General features: G+C 49.2%; 1 long non-coding RNA gene across 2 annotated transcripts in view; it reads right to left on the bottom strand.

Annotated features, from left to right (window-relative positions):
* Positions 1-13,172: 13,172 nt before the first annotated feature.
* The window catches only part of LOC140408854 (uncharacterized), a 169,688-nt gene continuing 157,560 nt past the window's right edge, over positions 13,173-25,300 (bottom strand). The window contains exon 6 of one of the 2 annotated variants that reach the window (XR_011940223.1): positions 13,173-13,275. This is a non-coding gene — a long non-coding RNA (uncharacterized lncRNA). Of the gene's footprint in view, positions 13,276-16,381; positions 16,617-25,300 lie in introns of those variants that run through there. The other variant, XR_011940222.1, reaches the window with a different exon arrangement.

The raw sequence follows: 25,300 nt of genomic DNA on the forward strand, positions 1-25,300 counted from the left end.
TTCCTGAAATAAAAGTGCTGTGGTAATAAAATGGCAAACTGTTTCCTTGTGCCCTACTGTTTGTGAACGTTGAATTTTAATGTTCCTTCCAAATATAACAAGTGGATTTCTCTGTTTCTGAGACTAAGTTCTGACGCCAACACAGAATTCATGGACTTTCACGACAGAAAAACTGGTGCCACACCTGCACCAGCTACTGTTGAGGGGCGAACATCAGTGCCACGTGGAACACAATCGATTCCAATGAGAATCGATGCCAGATTCACCGGTTTCACGATTCACACTCAAATGCTGACAAGCTGCAGCCACACACTTCACTCCCCACACACTCCATCCCAGCCAACAAGATGGTAGAAAGGAGAGTGGCATCAAGGTTCGCGGACGCAGAACCCGAGACCCTCTTGGACGCCGTGGAAGCGAGGAGGGTGAACCTGTATCCCGGCCCAGGAAGAAGGCTGCCAGCAGCTGCAATTTGCCGTTTCTGGGCGCCGGGGGCAGAGGCGGTCAGCGCGACGAGCAACACCATCTGGACCGGCCAGCAGTGCCAGAAGAAACTGCGCGACCTCCTTGGATGTCGGAGTATGACAGTGATTTCCCGTCACAGCTGTCTCCAACACTCTCCACCATCCCAGAGATACCTCGGTTGGGCCTGTTAGGGCCTGAAGAGGCTCCTGGGACACTGGTGTGCACCACACAGCTGACCCGGTACATCAGGTGGAGGTAGGAATACTCAAGGGGGCGGACGGTCGGATGGCAGTCTGATCCCAGGGACTGACTGCCATCGAGAGGGGTTTTGAGCTTCTGGAACAAACAGTTCCATCTCGGTGAAGATGCAGTCGTGGAGCCAGGGACTACATGAGGGGTTGTCGGTGAGTATCCAGTACCTGCAGGTCCAGTTGGAGGAGCCCAACTGTGTGCAGCAGCAGGAGGTGGTGCCGACCATGGATCAGCATGTCCAGGCTGTGGTGGTATGTATTAGGGGTAATACGGTACACCACGTGTCGACAGGCTATTGGTGGAGGGATGCCAGGTCCTGATAGGATCTGCCACCTACTAGACTCCACCCAGAAATGCCGGTATAAGAACCCAGTTTTTCCCTCCATTTCCCTCAGCAGTTGCATTCTGTAACCATGCTGCTGGGGATAAAGTTCTGCTTAATAAAGCCTTCAATTGACATTACCTCAACCTGCCTCGCATCATATTGACGGTGCTACACAGGCCTGGGGCATTCTGTGTACATGCTGGTCAAGGCCCAGGCGAGGGTTGCCGCCTCACAGGCGGCCATTTCCCAGAGCCATCTGGACATTGCAGCGGCGCTCCTGAGCTAGGCCCAGTCACAGCAGGCCATGGCTGGGAACGTCTGAATTGCCCAGTCGCTGGTCGATGTGGCACAGACACAGAGGGAGGTGGCCCAGTCCCAGCGTGATGCGGCGCAGTCCCAGACGGAGTTGGTCCACTCCCTGTGCTCCATGGCTGTGAGCGTGCGGACCCTGGTTGAGACCAGAGTGGGCCTCCAGGACTGTGGCAGCGCCAAGTGCTTGGGGAGCCTCAGGGGATAGCTCTCCTCGCACCCCTGTCGCATAGAGTAGCCCGGGGACCATCGGGCACCCCAAGGGAGGAGGAGGTGATGAGGCCCATGCCGGTGACTCCGGAAAGAACCTGCTCATTCGGGTTCTGGTTAAGTGGGCTCTGTGTACCACTTTTAGCTGCATTAGGCATAGCCTTGTGCATGTAGAGGACCTACTGAACGCCGATATCCTAGAGAAAGGGAACTGTGGCGACATGTATGGGTGACTGCTAAGGGGGGCCAATACCCAAATGGACAAGGAGAGAGGGAAGTGGGAGTATCTTCACCAGTATCTTGGCGTCTACATTCAGTAACGATATGGGCCCATACTGTCATGATATTCAAACACACACATCATGATAGACACACCAACAGACAAATCAGAACACACACCACCACAACCAATCACAGAAAGATATAAAAGCACAAACACGACACCTGGTGGTCAGTATTAGCTGGAGAGGAGGACCAGGACAGACCTGCTACACGACACACTCAGGGAGACAGCACGTGCAGAGTATCCAGAACGAACTGTATTATAAGAGTTAAAATAAAATAGAGTTGTACCACATACAACTGTGCTGGCTCATCTGTGCACCAGAGCACCCAACACCACATGGTACAGGAGTGGATCGATACCTGCAGTGCGCAGAACCGGAAGTTTTGTTTGCGCATGCGCGAGATGCTGCGCATGCGCAGTCAAGAAAACGGGCATCGGTAAAGGAGCAGCGATCTGAGCATGCGCAGTCGCTTCCCACGTGCTACATACCGAGTGTCAGGATGTCAGAGGCCCCAGACCGCACCAATTTAAAGGGGAAACGTCCCAAATCCAATTTAAAAGGGAAACGTCCCAAATCAAAAAAACAAAAATCTGTTAAAGCTGTAAAACAACCTTCCCTCACCTGGAATGACAGCACATTGCCGCAAATTGACCCAGGAGATGAAATTGACCTCCGAAGAACCCTCCGACAAGCAGTTACCTACGCACAAGCCGATGATTTCGACCTCGAATACTTCGCTGACGATCTTTACAGTGTTTCCGGACCTCGCGAGCCCAATGATAGCTCCGTGGTCCTATACGACTATGACTCGGACGAACCTTTCGTGTTGCACATTGGCGGCCCCCACATTGAATCCGACGCAGATGCGGATTCATTTTTCGGATTTGAGGATCTTCAATCCAGCAGATATGACGTCCCAACTTATCAGTACCGGATGATGCTGCAGCCTGACATTAACAGACAGGGAGCGGTGCAAGCACACGGAGAGCGCCCTGCTGCCACACAGAGCGTGGTCCACGTCCCGCTCAACGTTCCCTACTCTATGAAAGAAGACATGCAAGACTCCAGAGCGCAGTCCTCGCATGAACCAGAAGTGACTCCAGTGTCACAAGCCTCCACAGCAAGCTCGTGGACAGACTCCACAATTGCAGAAATGCAAGACTCCAGAGCGCAGTCCTTGCACGAACAAGAAGTGACTCCAGTGTCACAAGCCTCCACAGTGAGCTCGTGGACAGCCTCCACGATAGAAGCAACGCAAGACTCCAGAGCGCAGTCCTTGCATGAACAAGAAGTGACTCCAGAGTCACAAGCCTCCACAGGGAGCTCGTGGACAGCCTCCACGATAGAAGCAACGCAAGACTCCAGAGCGCAGTCCTTGCACGAACAAGAAGTGACTCCAGTGTCACAAGCCTCCACAGAGAGCTCGTGGACAGCCTCCACGATAGAAGCAACGCAAGACTCCAATGTGCGGTCCTTGCAGGAACAAGACCATGAGGGTCTAGCAACCTCTCCTGACCAACCAGCGGCAGACGATGCAAGTCTGCCATGCTCACGTGAACAGCAAGAAGGCTATAACAGCCTACCATGCTCCACTACACAGCAGCATGACCATGACGGTCTCTCATGCTACAATGAAGGGCACAGCGCTGAAGACTGTTCAAGCCCAACTGAAGACAAGCCAAAGGAATCGCTTCTTCCAAGCCCAAAGAAAAAAGGTTTATGCGCTGACCTTCAGGATCATTATAGCCGAACAGAGATTAATAATGCTGCACGGTCACAGAAGGATGCTGAGGATTTGCTAAAGAAATTAATTGAATGTTTAATTTGCAAGGAGCAGACTGAGAATTGCCAGTGTTTTAGCACGGATCGAAAAAATGGACAAGACATTGATCCTCAGGTAATGGAAATAACACAACCTGAATCATATCTACAGCAGGGACAAATGTCTCCCTTCAACACAACGCCGCAAAGTCCCAACTTCGGAGACCAGCAGTTAGTCAGTAATGACTCTTCAAACCTTGAGGGGAACATTAATTGCATTGAACCTATACACACTCCACTGATAAATGAGCAGAACATTGGAGCAAGAATCCTGAGGACACTGACATCGAGTAGCCAGATAACGAATTTAAAACCCGCAGCAGTTTCAAGTGAACCAAGTGTGCTTTCCACTAATGGTGAAGATGCAGATAAGGTCGACCCGATTATCCATTGTACCACACTAACCCCAGTGATTAAGCAGTTATGTATGGGGAGTATAATGTGGGCAATTGAGAACAGTAAAAGAGAGACTGTGACCATGCCAGTCCCAGCAAAATCAGACCCAGAGACCATGAAGGCATGTACATTAGACAAAGATACATATGAGGTACCTGAGAAGAAAAGTGAAACGGAATGTTCTTTGGAAAATAGTACAATGTCGATAGAAACATTGGATCCTATATTCGAGACCATACATATGGGAGAATTTGGGGGTAATAAACAAGGTTCTGCAATGTCTGGGGAAGATTTAAAATTCCAAAGAAGAAAAGCCCAAATGAAGGACAACGGCAAGACAATGACAGTCCACCGACATGGTGTGCACCACCAGATGAAAACTCTGACAATTTACCCAACCCTAGTGAACAGCAAGCTGCTAATGAGGATCTATCCACGGGATGTGAGACGAGTGACGACAGTATCCCACTTCCCATGCAAAAGGTGCAAGGTGACAGACCTCGCCTAGTGCGTACCGAGGCACTCGACGATCACGGTGGGACCACTGACGACTGCGGTGGCGGCGTACCGCTTCCACCCTCGATGGCTCGAGCCTCTCCCCTGGTTGGTGCATTCCTGCATGTTCCGACTCCAGAAGTGCAGCTTCAGGGAATCTTGGCTGCCTCCAGTGAACCTGTTGGGACTCCGGACGGGGAGCATCGACGGAAGGCAGACCGGACTCCAGATGGGGAGCAGCCAAGCGCCGACTCTGATTCGCGCACGCCAGACCTTGCTCCGGACGGGCGGTGTCGCGGCCTCGGTGATGGCACGCTCAGGGTGACGGCGGATGCCACGGCAACAGGGAATGGATCGCGTGGCAGTCCCACTGGGTCGGCAGTGGCGACCAGCACCGGCGGTCCAAGACGGACACACCAATTCGCGCCATCGCCAGACGTTGATGCGAGCAACAATTCTCTCTCCAAGGCGACATGCTTCGACGTTTCTCTGCGGAGTCGCCCTTCCGGCACAGCAGGTGGCCGGAACCAGCGTGCACGGTCTCGGCCAACTTCCACATCTGGCACAGTCATCGCCTTGCATGATATTAGTGATGGTGCTACTTCGATGGCAACGACCCATCGGCTACAAGATGCCGTCCACCACAAACATAAAAAGAAAAAAGACTCCACCTTGTTCCTGGCATGCAGGGCGGATGGATTGGTGCGTAGGCGCAATCAGCGAGCTTTGCGCCGCCTTCCACGCTCGCAACTGAACCGTACGCACACGCCGGATCCTCCACTGGTTCCCAAGGATGACTTCGTGGAGATGCCACGGATCATGCCCCTTCCATACCCACCAGAACCAAACCACAGCCAAGGCAACACTAACAAAGATGTTGAATGTTATATTTGCACGAATGAAAAACCAAGCACTGCACGAAGTACAACAAATGGAAAAGTAGAGACTTCGGCAACAGCATCACCTCCAACAGTCCAAGGTGAACCAGTGTGAACCCAAATCTCCACAGCTGAACCGGCTTGAGGACCAGCCTATTCTTGAGGCGGTCACCCATTAGACTGGACTTATAACGTTGTTCATACGTTCAAAAAGTCAAACACTTCTGTATTATAACCTGTTGTTGTTTATCGTTCCAGATATCGTCTGACCGGACCACTGTTCAAGTTGTTTTTTGTCTCGCATTCATGTTTTGTTATGGTACAACCTTGTTAGTGTGACGCACCCGACATCGCCCCATGTAAATAGTTACGTCATATACACACGCCGTACACAACACACGCACACACTCTTAGATGCACTCACGACACGATTATATTTATAACCACGTAGGCACATATCTTTGTAGAAAGGGGGGATGTCATGATATTCAAACACACACATCATGATAGACACACCAACAGACAAATCAGAACACACACCACCACAACCAATCACAGAAAGATATAAAAGCACAAACACGACACCTGGTGGTCAGTATTAGCTGGAGAGGAGGACCAGGACAGACCTGCTACACGACACACTCAGGGAGACAGCACGTGCAGAGTATCCAAAACGAACTGTATTATAAGAGTTAAAATAAAATAGAGTTGTACCACATACAACTGTGTTGGCTCATCTGTGCACCAGAGCACCCAACACCACACATACAACCCACACTCCGCGGGTCCTTGTCTTTCTTTAACAGCAGGGAGATTGAAGCCTGTGTAGCCACCTAAATTGGCCAACTCCCGATTAAAAATGGCGAACGGCAAAGGCTGATGGGAAAGTCAGCCAACATAGACAGAAACCAGCAGCTGCAGGTTTGCTGTGTATTTACCTCTGCAAAGGCCAGACAACATCGATACCAGCGCCCATCAGCATAACAAAGTAGCAGCCATCTGCATACTGATGAGCAATCCCCGGGAACAATAAGTAACATTTTGGACACGCAAAGCAAAGCCAGACTCCTCGGCGCCAGAAGGAGCCAACACAAAGGAGGTGAACGAGCACATCAAGACCGCCCATCGATCAGGGAACCGCTCCAGTATTGGAGAAAATCAAACCAAGCGATTGGGACAAAGTCCAATCACTTGGGACCAGGTACAGGGTCCGCCCCAAAAGGCGGGAAGCCCCTGGGGACTATAAGAGTTGAGCCCCAAGTTCAAATCGCTCTCTTCAGCTCTCTTCACCTCTGCGTCCTGCCCGGGCCACCCAGCAGCACGAACCAACATTGACCGTGACCGGTGCAGTGACTCCCGAACAACGTAAGTCTTAATTCAACGCTCGCTACGAGATAGGCGCTCCTACCTACCAATCTGTACCAACTTCGAATCCCGCAGACTCAGAACCCGAACGAAAGGCCATTTGTTCCCCTGACCTGGTGGGCCAGTTCGAAGTTAAGTATAGGCCTGTTAGTTGTAGAAGTAGCTTAGACGTAGAATTTGTGCATGAGTAGCGATTACTGTGTATAATAAATGTGCTTTGATTTAAATCCTACTAATCGGTGTATTGGATTATTGATCATTACTCGGACTTGAACCTCATGGCGGTATCATAAAGACACCTGGCGACTCGAGAGCAAAGGTAATAAAACAGAGCAATTGAACCAAGGAGAAAATCAGCAACACCTGTCCCAATGTTTGTGGTAGCACACCCCTCCCTATCGCCTCCTCAAACATCTCCACCATCAGCAGCGCCAAGTTGTCTTTGAACTTTTTATAACACTCCACTGGGAACCCATCTGGCTCTGCCACCCACCTCGATTTGACCTTCCCAATTGCCTCCTTCACCTCCTGTTCCCCCACCGACCCTTCAATCTGGCCCTATCTTCCTCCTCCAGCCTCGGATACTCCAACTCGTCCAGGAACTCCCTTATCCCTCGTTCCTCTCCTGGTGGCTCCGACCTGTACAACGTTTTATAAAACTCCTCAAACACCTTATTAATCTGCTCCGGAGCCACCACCAATTTCTCTGTCCTATCCCGCACCTGGACTATCTCCCTTGCTGCCGCCTCCCTCCGAAGTTGGCCTCCCCATATTCATAAACCGCTCCCTTCGCACGCCTCAGTTGTCGCACTGCCTTCCCCGTAGACAACCGGTTAAAACTAGCCTGGAGCTCCTTTCTCCTGACCAGAAGGGCCGGATCTGCATCCCCGCATACTTCCTGTCCACCCCCAACATCTCTTCTATCAGCCTTTGATGCTCCTCCCTCTCTTTATGCACCTGGACCTTAAATGATATCACCTCCCCCCTCACTACCAGTTTCAAGGCCTCCCATGCCACCACCTGCGATACTTCCCTGTACCGTTAAATCCTCCATACTCCACAATCACCTTCTCGCAGAAGCTTTGGTCCCCAACAATCCTGCATCCATTCTCCACCCCGGCCTCTGGGCCACCCCCCTCTCCAGGACCACATTTATCCAGTGCGGCGCATGGTCCAAAATCACTATTGCTGAATACTTCAATCCCCTAATTCCAGCCAACAACACCTTCCTTATCACAAAAAAGTCTACATTGAATATAGTTTGTGAACTGGGGAGAAGAACGAGTACTCCTGCTCCCTCGGATGCAAGAACCTCCACACGTCCACCCCTCCCATTTCCTTCATAAGCCCAGTCAGCGCCTTCATCTCCCTTGACTGGGCAAGCGAGCGCGGCTGCGACTGTCCATCCTCGGCTCTTGCATCAGATTCCAATCTATTAGCATGTTGTGTCCAAGTTCGGGATAGCCCCTAGCACCTTCCTCATAAACCCTGCATCATCCCAATTAGGGCCATACACGCTCACCAGTGCCACCAATCTCCCCTCCAATGCCCCTGTTAGTGTCACGTACCTACCTCCCTGGACCGGCACAACCTCCATCCGAAACCTCACCTTCTTATCCACCAACAGCCCACCCCAAGCCCTACTGTCGAATCCTGAGTGAAATACTTGGCTCACTTAGCCCTTCCTGAGCCTCACCTGGTCCTTCTTCTGGTGGGTCTCTTGCAACATGGCACCTTCGGCCTTTAAGCTTTTTAGGTGAGCAAATATCCTCAATCTCTTCACTGGCCCCCCCAAACCCCTCACGTTCCATGTTACTATTCTGACCGAGGGTCTCTCATCCCCTCCCCGCCCCGCCTATCAGCCATTATCATAACTCCGGGCCCTGGTCACTGTGCCTGACCTGCGCCATCACTTTGTTGCCATCAAATGCTTCCCCTCCCAGAATCCCCCCAACCACTTCCTCTCCTAAACAACTCTCCCAGTATGGGTCCCCTCCCTGCACTTTTCACACCTCCCAGGCCCATTGAAACTGTCCGACCAGGCTCCAATGACTGCGGCCCCTTCCCCCATCACACACCCGTACACTAGCCAACTTAAACTTGCTAGTGTGGAGGCCACTGCCCAGATCCCCCTCCTGCCGTTCGCCGTTCCCATGCCCAGTCCCAAAAACAAAGAAACCCTCTTCAAATAACAAACCCAGTTCAAACACACAAACCCCAGAAAACCGGAATCGCAAAAACCCCAACTCCTACCCTTCCCAAACATGCAACTTCACACCCTTAAATCACAAATAACAACATGGAATAGAACTATATGCAACCTTCCACCCCCATGACCTCAGTCCAAGACCAAACCCCATTTCTGCCCAGTCCTTCTGCCTTCACAAAAGCCTCCACCGTCTCGAAGTAAAAGTCTTTGGAGTTGTAGGTCACCCTCAACTTCACTGGATACACAATGTTAACCTCACACCACTGATTGCAGTGCTGCCTTCACTTGACCGAAGGTCGCCCGCCTCCTCGCCAGCTCCATGGTTAAGTCCTGGTATAAGCGTATACCAGCCACAGCCCACTGCACTTCCCGCTTCTGTTTCGCCCAATTCAGGACCTTATCCTTCACATGGTACCTGTGAAAACAAATTAATCATCTTCGGTTTAGGCCTCAACGACCGATGAGCCCGATTCAGTTCATATCAGGAAGGACCTTCCCCGTCCCCCAGCAACTCCGCCAACATCTTGGCAAAGTACTCAGTCGGCTTCCGGCCCTCCACCCTTTCGGGCAGACCTACAATTCTTAAGTTCTGCTGCCTAGACCTATTTTCCAGGTCCTCCACCTTCGCTCTCAGACCTTTGTTGGCCTCCATCACACTCTGCAACTCCTCACCCATCTGTTTTTCAAATTCCACGGCCATCACGTTGGTCCACCTTTTCTGCCGTGAACAGTGCGGCCCCACCCAACGACTCAGCCTCTGCCACCTTTCCAATTGCCGAGCTGACCCTTTAGCTCGACAGCGAACCTCCACTTGCCCCCTTGTTCCCGGCGGCCCTCTTCTGAGTTTTAGACACCCCCCTCCTTCCTTATGTCTTCCTGCACCTTTCTGTTTAAAAATTGTCCCTGGGACTGGGTACTAAGTTCCAAAAAATTGAACCTAGAGCAGGAGCTACCCAACATGAGGCTTCCACCTACATACCGCCACCGGACGTTCCCCTTTTGGCTAGGAGCTTGGCAAGTATTTTCACGTCTGCGTTTAGCAGTGAGATGAGTCTGTCGGAACCGCATTCTGTTGGGTCTTTGTCTTTCTTAGGTATCAGCGAGATTGAGGCTTGTGCTAGCGTTGGCGTTAGGGTGCCCCTCACCAGTGAATCTGTGACCATCTCCCGCAGGTGCGGGGCCAGTGCTACGGCAAATGTTTTGTTGAAGTCTGCCGGGAAACCCGCCGGTCTCGTGCCCTCCCTGCCTGCATGGAGCTAATACTCTCTATGGCTTCTCCCTGTTCTAGCAGTGCTTCCAGCCCCAACTGCTATCCTCTGCCAAGACTGGCATGTCCAGTCCATCAAGGAACTGCTTCATCCTCAAGTCACCTGATGGGGGCTCAGAGGTGTACAGCCCCCAGTAGAAGATCCCAAATGCCTCGTTAACCTTATCGGGCTCAGCTATTAATTTGCCTCTATTTTCCTTGTGGCTGCCTGCTTTCTCAGCTGCTGAGCCAGCAGGTGGCTGGCTTTGTCTCCGTACTCGTACAGCATCCCGCATGCCTGACGGAGTTGGTGCACCGCTCTCCTCGTGGAAAGCAGGTCAAAGTCCATTTGCAGCTTCTTCCTCTCCGCCAGGAGCTCTATGGTGGGGGTCTCAGAGTATCACCGCTCTACCTCCAGTATGGAGTCAGCTAGCTACCTTCTCTTCCGTCTCTTCGTGCTTTATAAGCAATAATTTCACCCCTGAGCGCAGCCTTCAGCGCCTCCCAGACGTGGAGAGTGAGACCTTCCCATTCTGGTTATTAGTAACATACTCATCCATGGTCTGTGATATGTTTTCACAGAAAGCCTCATCGGGCAGAGAGTTATGTCCCACCTCCATGGGGGGCATTGGGCACATCCCATCTCCAACCCCAAATCCATATAATGTGGAGTGTCAGAGATTACAATCACGGAATATTCCGCTCTTACTAGCCCTGGAAGCATCGATTTCCCCACTACATAGAAGTCGATCTATGAAAATACATTGTGTACTTGGGATAAGGAAAACCCCCCTGGGTGGGTGAACCACCATGGATCCACTGCCCCCATCTGCCCCATGAATGTGCCGAGTTCTTTCGCTATGTTGGAGGTCTTCCCTGTTTTGGGGTTCGACTTGTCCGTTTGTGTGCTTGTAGCAGGAATGGTAGGCTTGCCCCACCCAGCCCTTCCTTACCCGCAGTCGTTCCTTCTCCCTCAAGTGCATCTCTTGGAGGAAGACTGTCGGCTTTCATACTTTTCAGGTGGGCAAAGACGCTGGATGTTTTCACCTGTAAAAAGATCCAGGTGACTATTCTGATGAGGGGCTTTTGCCCACCCACTCCTGCGGGATCACTCACACTTACCTGTGGATGCGCCCCTGCACTCTGGGGTTTCCCTTTATTCAGGGACCCTCCATAATGATTGTGTACAGCACCCTTTAGTTCCAAGTCGCCATGTGTGGCCTGTTGTACCGGCCTTATGCTCTCATTTCTTCTTTACCTGTATTTCCCTTGTGGTGTTTTCTCCCCACCCCCATCCCCACCTTCCTTCCCCCTACCTTGTAGCTGCCCCCTTCTCCCTTCCCCCTATTTCTTCCCCTAGCTATACCCTATTCCCAATGTCTACACCTCCCGCCTCCCGGCCAGGTACTTTCCCCCTTGCAGGAGATGCACCGCGGCCTCTCCTGCACACTTCCCGGTGCAGCACCCCAAACTTTACACTGTTTTTGTACAGCACATCCTTCGCCCTATTAAATTCTGCCCAGCGCTTGGCCAGGTCCACTCCAATGTCCTGATAAATCCCAATCCGGTGGCCTTCCCAGTTGCAGTTTTTGGTTTGTCTCGCCCAGCGCAGGATTTGTTCCCGGTGCCGGTACATTTTGGCGATATCGCCCTCGGCTGTTCTCCGGCTTTGGGAGAAGTGACCGGTGTTCTCTGTCTATTTCTGGTGGGTTGGGGAAGCTATCCCTTCCCACCAGGTTGCCCAGCATTTGGGCCACATAGTCTGTGGGGTTCCTACCTCCGGAAGGTCAACGATTCATAGATTTTGATGCCTTGACCAGTTCTCCTGCTCCTCGATTTTCCCTTTCAAATTCCCCTGCATTGCGACCAGCCTTGCCACCTCTTTCTCCAGGGTGACGTTCCAGTCACCCTGGTCTGTTTCAGCTTTTTCCAGCTCTTTGATTGTCTCTTCCTGGGATTCCAGTCGTCTTTCCGCCTTATCTAGGGCCACCTGCATGGTCGCCAGAGCTTCGGCGACCGCACCTTTCACTGCAGCTTGAATGTCCAACTTCGTCTCTTCCCGATGCTCTCTCGATTCTCTTGAGAGAAACATCCTCCACACATCCGCTGGCGTTGGGGGGGGGGGGGGGGGGGGGGGGCTTCTCGTGTGGCGGGCGGTCCCTCTGGTGTGGCCCGAGTTGCGGCGCCTCATGCGTCGGACAGCTCGTTCGTTTGTTTGTCCAGACTTTTTCCGCTCCTGGTTTCCACACATCCTCTGGAATGACTGCTATCTGCCATTTGTTACTCTTGTTGTGTTGTGGTATTGGTGTGGGGATGTTTTTTTTTGTCAGCAGGCTTTTTGAGGCAAAAAGGATGGATTCCCCATCCCGCTGCACCAGTTTTCTGGTGTGACGCATCCCTGCTGGCAGCGGGATTCTCTATCCCACCAGTCGGTTAATGGGATTTCCCATTGTGGGCAGCTCCACGCAGTCGGGAAATCCCCGGGCGTGGGTATGCTGCAGGCGCAATGGAGAATCCTGACAGTGGCGAATCCAGCCCCCTATTTTTCAGGTTCATGGGAGGAGAGGCACCTGATGTGTGACTTCTCAGCACATCCCATCACCAGAAGTCCCTTCCAAATATAACAATATGATTGGAATTAACCTGCTGTTAATATTGTGTTTTGTATTTCTGCAATCGCATTTATTATCTCACAATTTTTATCAGAGCCTGACTTAAATGAAGGGTTTTGTAACCAGCTTCACCTCAGTACATCCATGTGCTTTACAAATTGGATTTGGACTGGGAAATGAAGGCAGAAAGTGCTGGCAATGGTAACATCGGTGGCAGCATCTGTGGAGAGAGAAACAGTAATAATATCCCAGACAGTAGAAGGAACGTTACATAGAAATGGGGAATGGTCACTAACCTGAACTCTTGATTCACTCTCCAAAGATGTTGCTTGACTTGCTGAGTTTTTCTGCTATTTTCTGACTTTATTCCAGTTTCCAGTGCACGGTTTTTGCTTTTGCTTTATGCTGGGAAATAGTTATTATCATTGTCACTATAACGACGAAACATGAGATAGTTACACAGCATAATTTTTATTGACATAAATGACTTTTTGCATTTGAATCTGAGCATGTTTATGTTCACAATTTACTGTTAAAAAGAACTTTGTCAACATTCATCCACTGAACTCCCAACTATTACAAGCTCAAGTACCAAGTATATAGGGCTGGATTCTCTGCTGTCAGGATTCACCATTGCGCCGGCAGCCCTGGGATTTCCCGATGACATGGGGCTGCCTATAATGGGAAACCCGATTGTCAGGCTGGTGAGACGGAGAATTCCGGGGCACGCCGCACTAGATATCTGGTGCAGCGGGACGGAGAATCCCGCACATAGTTTCAACCTTGCACAGTTTGCACAAGATTAGGTCTAAAGAGCCAATGTTTCATGGCATAGAAACAGAAAATGCTAGATGAACTCAGCAGGTCCGGCAGCATCTGTGGAGAGAGAAACAGAGTTTTTAAAAAATAAATTTAGAGTACCCAATTCATTTTTTCCAATTAAGGGGCAATTTAACATGTCCAATCCACCTACTCTGCACATCTTTGGGTTGTGGGGGCAAAACTCTCGCAAACACGGGGAGAATGTGTAAACTCCACATGGGCAGTGACCCAGAATTGAATCTGGGACCTCGGTGCCGTGAGGCAGCAGGGCTAATCCACTGCGCCACCATGCTGCCCTAGAATCAGAGTTAATGCTTGAAGTCTGTATGACTCTTCTTCAGAGTATGGCATGGCATTTGCAAACTTTATTTGCGAAGAGTGGTGTGCCTAATTATTTTTTTGTGAATCTGGTCACCCTTTATACATATATAATAGGATGCTACTATATAAACAGTTTAGGGAAAATATTTGTCGGGATCACTGAATCATTTAGATAATGACTTGTAGATCACAGATACCTGTCCGCAACCAATTCAAATCACGTGATGTCAAGAAATGGCTGAAGGCATGGCATACTGTAAAGGCACTGACAACACACTGGTGGCAGTACCAAAGACTAGTTCTCCAGATCTAGCCATGCCTGAAGCCAAGTAGCTTCAGTACAGCTACAACTGGTATGCACCTAACAATGTGAAAAATTGCCCAGGTGTGTCCTGTCCACAAAAAAAGCAGGACAAATCCAATTGGGCCAATTTCTGGCCCACTATAAATCATCAAGGCATCTTTAACAGTGCTTCAAATGACACTTACATAAAAAAGTACCTGCTCGCTGACACTCAGTTTGGATTCCACCAGGGCCACTCAGCTTCTGACCATATTACAGCCTCAGTCCAAACATGGACAAAAGAACTGAACTCAAAATAGGTGACTGTTCTTGACATCAAACGTTTGACCTATTGTGGCATCAAGGAGCCTTAGCAAATTGGAAATCAATGGGAATCGGGGAAGGGGGGACTCTTTATCAGTTGGAGTCATACCTAGCACAAAGAAAGATGGTTGTGCTTGCTGCAGGCCAATCATCTTAACCCCTGGACATTGCTGCAAGTGTTCCTCAGGATAGTGTGCTAGGTCCAACCATCTTTAGTTGCTTAATTAATGACCTTACCTCCATTACAAGGTCAGAAGTGGGGATGTTCGTTGATGATTGCACAATGTTCAGCTTCATTCATGTCTCGTCCTGTTGTTAAAACTGGACATGAATGTGTGCAAAAAGTGGATTCATTCAGTGGAACTGTCATTTCACTTTGTTGGCATATGTCTGGGGATTATCATTCTAGGATGTGAATATTGCTGAAAACAGGAGACATGCTGTTGAAACTTTACATCCTGCATTCATCAGGATAGATGCAAGAATTCCAAATCTCAAAGTAGAGAAGAAGGTGCTAATTGATTGGTAAGTGAACTTTGATTGCTAGAGGTGGAGAGAAACAAGGAATCACTGCGTCTCAAGCTTTTGTTTAGTTGAAGAATACACAATGCATGGACATGTTCTTCTTGTTCGTAAAGGACAGGGCCCTGTCTGTCAATATATACAGCTTCTTGCACAAGTGAGCCACACCGTGAGCCCAACTGATAATCTTAAATTGGTTGTTAATGTAATTCTTAGTACAGTTGGGATTGTGTAGTAACTGTTGTCCAAACATGGAATCGTATCTAATATTGGAAACTGTTCTGAATTTTGAAAGCACCTGCTGGTTGAGTATAGTCAGGACTTTGCCTGTGACAAGCAGCTGAAGGGATGTACACAACAGTTCCCTCGTTCATTCCTGGTAATGCCTTGGCCAATCAGAGTCAACTTGGATGTCGGGGAGGCGGTGCGTAGTGGTATTGCCACTGGACTAATAATCCAGGGTAAAACTTTGGGGACCTGGGTTCAAATCCTGCCAGGGCAGTTTGTGTAATTTGAATTCAATAAAAATCTGGAATTAAAAGTCTAATGATGGCCATGAAACCATTGTCGATTGTTGGGTTTTTATGACAATTGTAAAATAATACCATAGGGAAGGAAATCTGTCATCCTTACCTAGTCTGTCCTACATGTGACTCCTGACCCACAGCAATGTGGTTGACCTTTAAATGCCCTCAGGGATGGGCAATAAATGCTGGACCAGCCAGTGACACCCACATCCCATGAACGAAAAAAAATTCAATTTAAATAAAAGCTTGGCAGTTAACTGTTTCCTGGCACATTTTCCATGGCAACACTTCTACCAATCAGAGTCCACTTGCCAATCCATCGGCACCCTCTTCTCATGCAGTACAAATTGTTATTCCCTTTGAGCTCTGGTATTTTTATGCCTGTCCTGATGAGTGCAAGACGAAAAGCTCTGACAGCTTGTTTCTTTCTTCAGCAATACTCTGTATTACCAAGTGACTATAATAGGATGTTTCCTGCATTGCCGACTTAACAACCCATCATTAAATAGTGGGTTGCCTCTCAGTTCACAGTCTGGTTGACAACACCAAGTGGTTATAAATTATTTGATTTGGGGCTGTGAATGTTTTTATAAGGGATTAGGCACGAATGACATGTTTGCTTTTATAATGGATTAAACACTTGAGGAATGTAAATGGAATGAATAGGTTTTTATAAATGAGAGTGTTTTCGTAAATAGTTAAGTCACAAATATCCACTTCAATTTTGCTTTATTTGTTGTTGGAGGTCAATCATCTCAGTCCAAAGACATCACTGCAGGTGTTCCTCAGGGTAGTGTCCTCGGCCCAACCATTTTCAGCTGCTTCATCAATGACCTTCCCTCCATCATAAGGTCAGAAGTGGGGTTGTTTGCTGATGATTGCACAATGTTCAACACCATTTGTGACTCTATAGAACTGAAATAATACGTACCCACAGGGAGCAAGACCTGGAAAACATTCAGGCTGGGTTGAGAAGTGACAAGTAACATTTATACCACACAAGTGCCAGAAAATTACCATCCCCAACAAGAGAGAACCCAACCCACATCCCTTGACATTCAATTGCATTGCCATCACTGATTCCCCACTATCATCATCCTGGGCATTACCACTGACCAGAAACTGAACTAGACTGACCATTAAAATACTGTGACGACAAGAGAAACAAAGAAAAAAGAAAAGTACAGCGCAGGAACAGGCCCTTCAGCCCTCCAAGCCTGCGCCAACCATGCTGCCCGTCTAAACTAAAATCTTCCACACTTCCGGGGCCCATATCCCTCTATTCCCATCCTATTGATGTATTTGTCAAGATGCCCCTTAAACGTCACTATCGTCCCTGCTTCCACCACCTCCTCCAGCAGCGAGTTCCAGGCACCCACTACCCTCTGTGAAAAAAACTTGCCTCGTACATATCCTCTAAACCTTGCCCCTCGTACCTTAAACCTATGCACCCCAATAATTGACCCCTCTACCCCGGGAAAAAGTCTCTGACTATCCACTCTGTCCATGCCCCTCATAAATTTGTAGACCTCTATCAGGTTGCCCCTCAACCTCCTTTGTTCCAGTGAGAACAAACCGAGTTTATTCAACCGGTCCTCATAGCTAATGCCCTCCATACCAGGCAAGATTCTGGTAAATCTCTTCTGCACCCTCTCTAAAGCCTCCACATCCTTCTGGTAGTATGGCGACCAGAATTGAACACTATACTCCAAGTGTGGCCTAACTAAGGTACTATACTAAGCTGCAACATGACTTGCCAATTTTTATACTCAATGCTCCGGCCAATGAAGGCAATCATGCCCTATGTCTTCTTGACTACCTTCTCCACCTGTGTTGCCCCTTTCAGTGACCTGTGGACCTGCACACCTAGATCTCTCTGACTGTCAATACTCTTGAGGGTTCTACCATTCACTGTATATTCTCTACCTGTATTAGACCTTCCAAAATGCATTACCTCACATTTGTCCGGATTAAACTCCATCCCATCTCTCCGCCCAAGTCTCCAAAGATCTAATCCTGCTGTATCCACTGACAATCCTCATCTCTATCCGCAGTTCCATCAACTTTTGTGTCGTCTGCAAACTTACTAATCAGACCAGTTACATTTTCCTCCAAATCATTTATATATACCAAGAACAGCAATGGTCCTAGCACTGATCCCTGCGGAACACCACTAGTCACAGCCCTCCAATCCATCTTGCCAGCTCAGCTCTGATCCCGTGTGACTTCACCTTTTGTACTAGTCCGCCATGAGGGACCTTGTCAAATGCCTGACTGAAGTCCACATAGGCAACATCCACTGCCCTACCTGCATCAATCATCTTTGTGACCTCCTTGAAATACTCTATCAAGTTAGTTAGACATGGCCTCCCCTTCACAAAACTGTGCTGCCTCTCGTTAATACGTTCATTTGCTTCCAAATGGGAGTAGATCCTGTCTCGAAGAATTCTCTCCAGTAATTTCCCTACCACGATGTAAGGCTCACCGGCCTGTAGTTCCCTGGATTATCCTTGCTACCCTTCTTAAACAAAGGAACAACATTGGCTATTCTCCAGTCCTCCAGGACATCACCTGAAGACAGTGAGGATCCAAAGATTTCTGTCAAGGCCTCAGCAATTTTGTCTCTTGCCTCCTTCAGTATTCTGGGGTAGATCCCATCAGGCCCTGGGGGCTTATCCACCTTAATATTTTTCAAGACGCCCAACACTTCGTCTTTTTGGATCTCAATGTGACCCAGGCTATCTACACACCCTTCTCCAGACTCAACATCTACCAATTCCTTCTCTTTAGTGAATACTGATGCAAAGTATTCATTTAGTACCTCGCCCATTTCCTCTGGCTCCGCACACAGCTTCCCTCCCCTGTCCTTCAGTGCGCCAACTCTTTTCCTGCTCAGAGGTTTGTGACTCCCCAAAGCCTGTCCACATCTCCAAGATGCAAGTAAAGAATGTGATGGAATACTGTCCTTGTGCCTGGATGAGTATAGCTGCAACAACACTCAAGAAGCTGGACACAATCCAGGACAAAGCGGCCCACTTGAATGGCATCCCATCCACAAACATCCAGAAATTACAAGGATGTACTGGGAGGAAGCCCCAATAGGGGAAGTGAAGCGCAAGTGGGAGGAAGTGCAGTAGGCTTAGACTTATCGGGCGGCACGGTGGCACAATGATTAGCAATGTTGCTTCGCGGCTGCAGGGTCCCAGGTTCGATTCCCAGCTTGGGCCGCTGTCTGTGCGGGATCAATACGTTCTCCCCGTGTATGCGTGGGTTTCCTCCGGGTGCTCCGGTTTCCTCCCACAGTCCAAAGATGTGCATTTTAGGTGGATTGGCCATGCTAAATTGCCCCTTAGTATCCAAAAGGTTAGGTGAGGTTACTGGGTTAGGGCGATAGGGTTGAGGCTTGGGCTTAAGTGGGGTGCTCTTTCCAAGGGCCAGTGCAGACTTGATGGGCCGAATGGCCTCCTTCTGCACTGTAAATTCTATGATCCATTTCCTCCACCACCAGGGCTCAGTGGCAGCAGTGTGTACCATCTGCAAGATGCACTGCAGCAGCTTGCCAAGGCTCCTTCGACACCACCTTCCAAACTCACAATCTCTACCACTAGAAGGACAAGGACATGCAGACACATGCAAACACCACCACTTACACATTCCTGCCAAGCCACACACAATCCTGACTTGGAAAATATCACTTTTCCTTCACTGTCACTGGGACAAAATCCTGTAAATGCTTTTCCTTTTTAAAAATAAATTTAGAGTACCCAATTCATTTTAGCATATTCAATCCACCTACTTTGCACATCTTTGGGTTGTGGGGGTGTAGCCATCTGGGATGGCCACTTCCAGAATACAAAATGGATGTTTGTAAAGATTGAAGGGAACTATGGACAATGCTCAGAAAGCAGGCAGGCACAGAGCCTGTACGTGTATTGGGACCGCAGCTCCCAGACGAGACTGAAACTGTAGGTTCATTAGCATATTGATGGCCCATCTCCGGGAACAAAGGGAGATACTCAAGTAATCGATTTGGCTCCAGACCTCACGGCGCTAGTTCCCCAAACAGAAAGCACAAACAAAGCCAGGCCACCTAGGACACACCCAGCCATCAGAGCACCCACCCCTTTATTGGTCAAGATCAATACGAGTGATCAAGATACGGCCCACTTGATTGGGGCCAAGTTCTAGGCCCGCCCAAAAGCATGCAAAGCCCTTTCAGGTATAAGAAGAAGGCCCCGAGAGAGAATCGCTCTCTTGGAATTGACACTCAAAGCGGAGAGACCCTTCCACCAGCTACACCAGAAGCAAGTAAGTCCAAAGTCAACGCTCGCTACCTGACGGATGACCTTAGCTGTTCTCCTGTACCCCACTTTGACCCCAGCAGCCTCAGACCCAAACAACGGCCATTGTTCCTCTGACTGAGTGGGCGCCCGAAGATAAGTATCGGCTTTAACAGTGGTGATAGTTTAGTCTGTAGTATTTCGTGCATGAATAGATATTGCTGTGTGTGTAAATAAATAGTATTGACTTTGAACTAACTAACTGGTGTACCAGCTCTTTGATCAGTATTCGGGTTTGAACCTTTTGGCGGTATCGAAAGATACCCCTGGCGACTCTGAAGCAAACGTAATTAGAATTAAGAAAGGCGACCATATTGACCGCCATATTTAGAACCAAATAAAGAGAGCAACATTTACTGGCAACCTCTGACGGGACTCGACCTAGAACTGGCCTAGTCACTCTGAGAGAACCCAAATTTGAATTGGAATCCAATTGGAAACAGAAAAACCACAAGTGTAAGAACGATACTGATCAAACCTCCAAGATTCGGAAGTGTGTTAATGCATGCGTACTAACAGAGATATAAGGTAAACCTGAGAGATTTTGTTGCGTAAAACTGTCGGGAATTTTGTGGGCCGGAAATTAGCGTAAGCCGTACCCGTGTTTGCATCACCACTTTATCACCCCCTGTTCCAAATTCGGTAGAGACCACAGAAATAGAGAAAAATGGCAATGAAGGCAATGGAACGCCTTATGAACCCCCAAGAATTTGAGGTCGCAGCGACCAGTAGAGTAGGACAGTGTCCCATATGGGAAGAAGAGATCAGAAAATATCTCAAAGGGAAAGGATGGCCCCTTTGGAGTGAATTCTGCGCCAATGATGAAACAGGTCCCGGAAGTATAGGGTATACTTGGTGGGAGAGCCTGACAGAGATCCATGCGAAGAGCTTAGGGAAAGCTCGCAAGCCGATGGCAATCGTGACCTGCTTGGCACAATTGCGAGGCACAAAGGAGGTCGTGAGGACGCTCGATAGAGACACTGAGGAGAGAGACAAGAGTAGTGAAGGAGATGTGAGTGGATATGAGAGAGAGAACAAGGAACTGAAAGAACAGTTAGCGGCGAGGGACAAAGTGGTGGCTGATGCCAAAAGGGCACACCAGTCTTGTCTCACCCATTTGAGCAGCTTTCAGTCCCAATATGACAAAGCCTACTAAGACACGCAACGCGCGGTGTTGGTAAGACAGGAAACTGAACAACAGGTCGAGCAGTTGCAGAAACAGTGCAACGACTTAAAGGCAGCCCTACGAGCACTCCACACTTCCACGACGGAACAAAGGCAGAGCTCGGTAGATCACGCAAAGTACCGGAAGCAAATTGCAGAATTGCAATCTCTGCTTTCTGTTCAGAATGGGTTTCAGAGCATGTTTGGACCCCAGTTAGACCAGGAAAATGGCCCCGATTGGCAGGAGTTAAATGAGACTGCCCACAGATATGCACATGAGACATGTACATAGGAAAAACCCCAGAGACGAAAAGCATCCCAACCCCCAACTGCACAAGCAGAACACACCCCTATGAACCCTGTAACCACACATCGTAGGGCCGCAGCAGAAGGAAACTCAGATTTCCTATCCAGTACCCCATTAACCGTCACTCAATTACGGGACGTGTGTGATAAAATAACACCGTTCCTACCCACATCGGACCCCCACCAATTCTTTGCTAGAGTAAAACAGCAGGTGACCATGTACGGCCTGGATGAAAAGGAGCAAGTGAAGCTCACAGTTTTAAGCCTCGACCCTTCAGTCGTGGCAGCCCTTCCCGACCCACAGAATGTAGGAGGAGGCACACTCCAAGAAATGCACACAGCGATCCTAGATGCGATCGGCTATAACAAAGGAGACCCCGTAGAAGGCCTAAAGAAGTGTAGGCAAAAGAAGACAGAGCATCCCACAGCGTTTGCTGGACGCTTTTGGATATATTTCACGGCAGTATTCGGAGAGTTAGCCCACACCCATTTGTCCCCAGATAATATGGACAAATGGACTTGCATCCTAGTATCTCATGCGACAGAGGCAGGACAGAGAGCTTGCGCAAATTACGACCCCTCAGACGAGGCCCACAACGAGAAATGGGTTTTGAAAAGATTGTCCCGCACTTGGGAAAAGTCCATCCAAGGCGAAACCATATTTGTTAAAACAGAGGAAGAACAGGCAGACATGCATCCAGTTAGGACGCCCCAGAACCGCGCATGGGTAAATGAGGGCAGGAACAGCCCACAGCAACCCAAATCCCAGGAGTGTTATAATTGTGGACAATTAGGACACTATGCACGAGAGTGCAATGCGCCCCAGAAGCAGCAGAGAAACCAACAGACAGGCACCCTAAATAAGAATTGGGCAAAGCCAATTCACAGTGTTAGTGCCCGTTCTGAGAACACAGATATGAACGGCACCGACTGACGGTGTTCGGGCTCCCCAACTTGGGTCTGCGACACCCTTTGGGACAAGTCCGGTAGACCGGTAGTGGCAGGCACAGTCCGGGGACACCCCGCAGAATTCCTTTGGGACACAGGAGGGTTCCGCACTACACTCAATTCCTCCACGATGTTTCAGCGAGACACGTGGCCCACGACAGACACCATTACACTCAACGGTTTTACAGGGCATTTACAGCAGGGACACATCACAGCCCCTGTAGCAATCCAGATAGGGAACATTAAAACTAAACATCCCGTAATTCTGGTCGATCTACCCCAGACATCCGAACACATCCTAGGAATTGACTTCATGAGCTCCAGCAACCTCTCATTTGACCCGGTAAATAAATGTGTGTGGAGAATGGAAAAGGCAGCACGAGCCCCCACCGCGCTCACAGTTGGAGACTATGCACACAGGATTAGTGGAGTAGGAGACTTATGGTTCGACCCTCGAGCCATTAGTCAGAACAAACAAGTTAGGGAAGTCCTGCAGCGACACAAAGCAGCATTTGCACAGCACAAGCATGATTTGGCAAGATCGCTGGCTTAGTGAATATTACAGGTCCTGACCCCAGACCCCAAAAGCAGTACGGTTTTCCCCAGGAAGCAGAGGGAGAAATCTCAAAAGTTATCCAGAGTTTGCTTGATCAAGGCGTACTCCGATCAATAGCCTCCACGAAAAACGCACCAATTTGGCCCGTCAGGAAACCCGATGGATCATGGCGACTGACCATTGATTACCGGGAACTGAACAAAGTAACCCCAGTAGCAGCCCCCACCATAGCCACGAGTTCCGAGACCATGCTCAAACAGGGACTACAATCAAAATTTATTTCGGTTTTGGACATTAGCAACAGCTTTTGGTCCATTCCGTTGGATAAGGCGTGCCAATATAAATTCGCATTCACATTCCAGGGACAGCAATATACGTGGACGTGCCTTCCACAAGGCTTCCACAACTCCCCCTCCATTTTCCACCGACAGCTGGCAAATGGATTAGCCAAATTTTCCCAACCCGATTGTCTGGTCCAATATGTAGATGATCTGCTACTACAGATGGACACAAAGGGAGAGCACATTTCGCTTCACGCCAAACTTTTAGGACTCCTACAACAAATTGGCTGTAAAGTGAACCCCAAGAAGGCCCAGATTTTACAGGAAAAAGTGATTTACTTAGGTACAGTAATTACACATGGCAAACGCGAGATCGAGCAGAAAAGAATCGACTCGTCATCAAATTACCCCTGCCCCATAATGTCTCAGTCCTCCGGTCATTTCTAGGACTGGTTGGCTATGCTGAAACCATATCGACGGTTTCGCCACAAAAGCAGCGCCCCTATCCGAACTTCTCAAGAAACAAGCACCTTGGGAATGGCTTCCACAGCACACGGATGCCGTGGATGCTTTAAAAAGAGCCCTCAGCACAGCCTCCACATTACAGGTCCCAGATCCACTTTCCCCGTACGCAATTGAGGTTGCAACTACCGACCGAACCCTTTTGGCTGTACTCCTCCAAGAACAACATGATCACTTAGGCCCCATGGCATACGCCTCACGCGTATTAGATCCAGTCGAGCAAGGATTTTCTGCCTGCGAAAGGCACCTGCTCGCAGTCTTTTGGGCAGTACAATACTTCGCCTACATTACAGGACTCAACCTCATCACCATTCTCACAGAACACACCCCAACACAGCTACTACTAGATGGTCGACTTAAGGATGGCACAGTCAGCCAGATCTGCGCAGCCCGTTGGACCCTTCTCTTACAGGGAAGGGACATATTAGTTAAGAGAACCAAGACCCACACTTTCCTGGCCGACAATTTACAATATGCAGGTACCCCACATGAGTGTGAGATCATCTGCACTAAACATAATACCCTTTATACCAAAGTCAGCTCCCTAGAAAGCAGGTACTACGCCCCAGAGACTCCAGCCCACAGACACATGCGCACCCCTGAGAATTTATGTGGATGGCTCCTCTAAACGGGAAAAGAATTACCGGTTGCGGTATTTATGTAGAGGACGCGCAGGGACGCGCCCTAGAAGAGATTTCGTTAAAATTGCCAGGACACTTAGGCTCGCAGGCAGCAGAACTGGTAGCCATAGCATACGTTGTAGATCACCCCGACTCGTTTCCGACCCCAGCCGACATATATTCGGACAGTTTATATGTCTGCAACAGTTTTACTGAATTCCTACCCCCGTGGGAAACTAGAGGATTTGTTTCCGCAGACGGAAAGCCCCTACCCTCAGCCCCATTACTCCAGCATATCCTAAAAACGGCCAAAGATTGTAAATATGGAATCATCAAAGTTCGAAGTCATCATCGTTCTTTCCCCCCTGGCAACGTTAAAGCCGACGCCTTAGCGAAAGCAGGTTCCAGACATGGTCACTTTTGGAACCCCCACGCGGGTCAGGTCTCACAGACCAACATTCAAGATTTGGCAAAGGCTCAAAAGGAAGATGAGCAGCTCAGGGAAGTTTTAAAAGGCAACTTCCCAGCCCCTTATGATAAGTTTAAAAACGCGATAACCACACATGGCGGTGTGATTTTAGAAGGCGGCATTTATGTAGTCCCCAGCCAGGACAGGAATCAAATTATTTGTCAGTTCCATGACAATCATGGACACCAGGGCATTGAACCCACCGTAGCCCACCTCAGTCCTCTCTGCTGGTGGCCTGATTTAAAAGCCAATGTTACACATTACATCGAGAATTGCTTAATCTGTGCCCAGAACAATCTGGACAGATATTCAAAAAAAGCTCAGCTAAGTCACACCCGCCCTGTTAATGGCCCCTGGATGAATTTTCAAATCGACTATATAGGACCCCTACCCCACTGCAGGAATGGCTTTAAGTATGTGTTGGT

The sequence above is a fragment of the Scyliorhinus torazame genome, chromosome 3, assembly GCF_047496885.1.
Source record: "Scyliorhinus torazame isolate Kashiwa2021f chromosome 3, sScyTor2.1, whole genome shotgun sequence".
Taxonomy (NCBI): domain Eukaryota; kingdom Metazoa; phylum Chordata; class Chondrichthyes; order Carcharhiniformes; family Scyliorhinidae; genus Scyliorhinus; species Scyliorhinus torazame.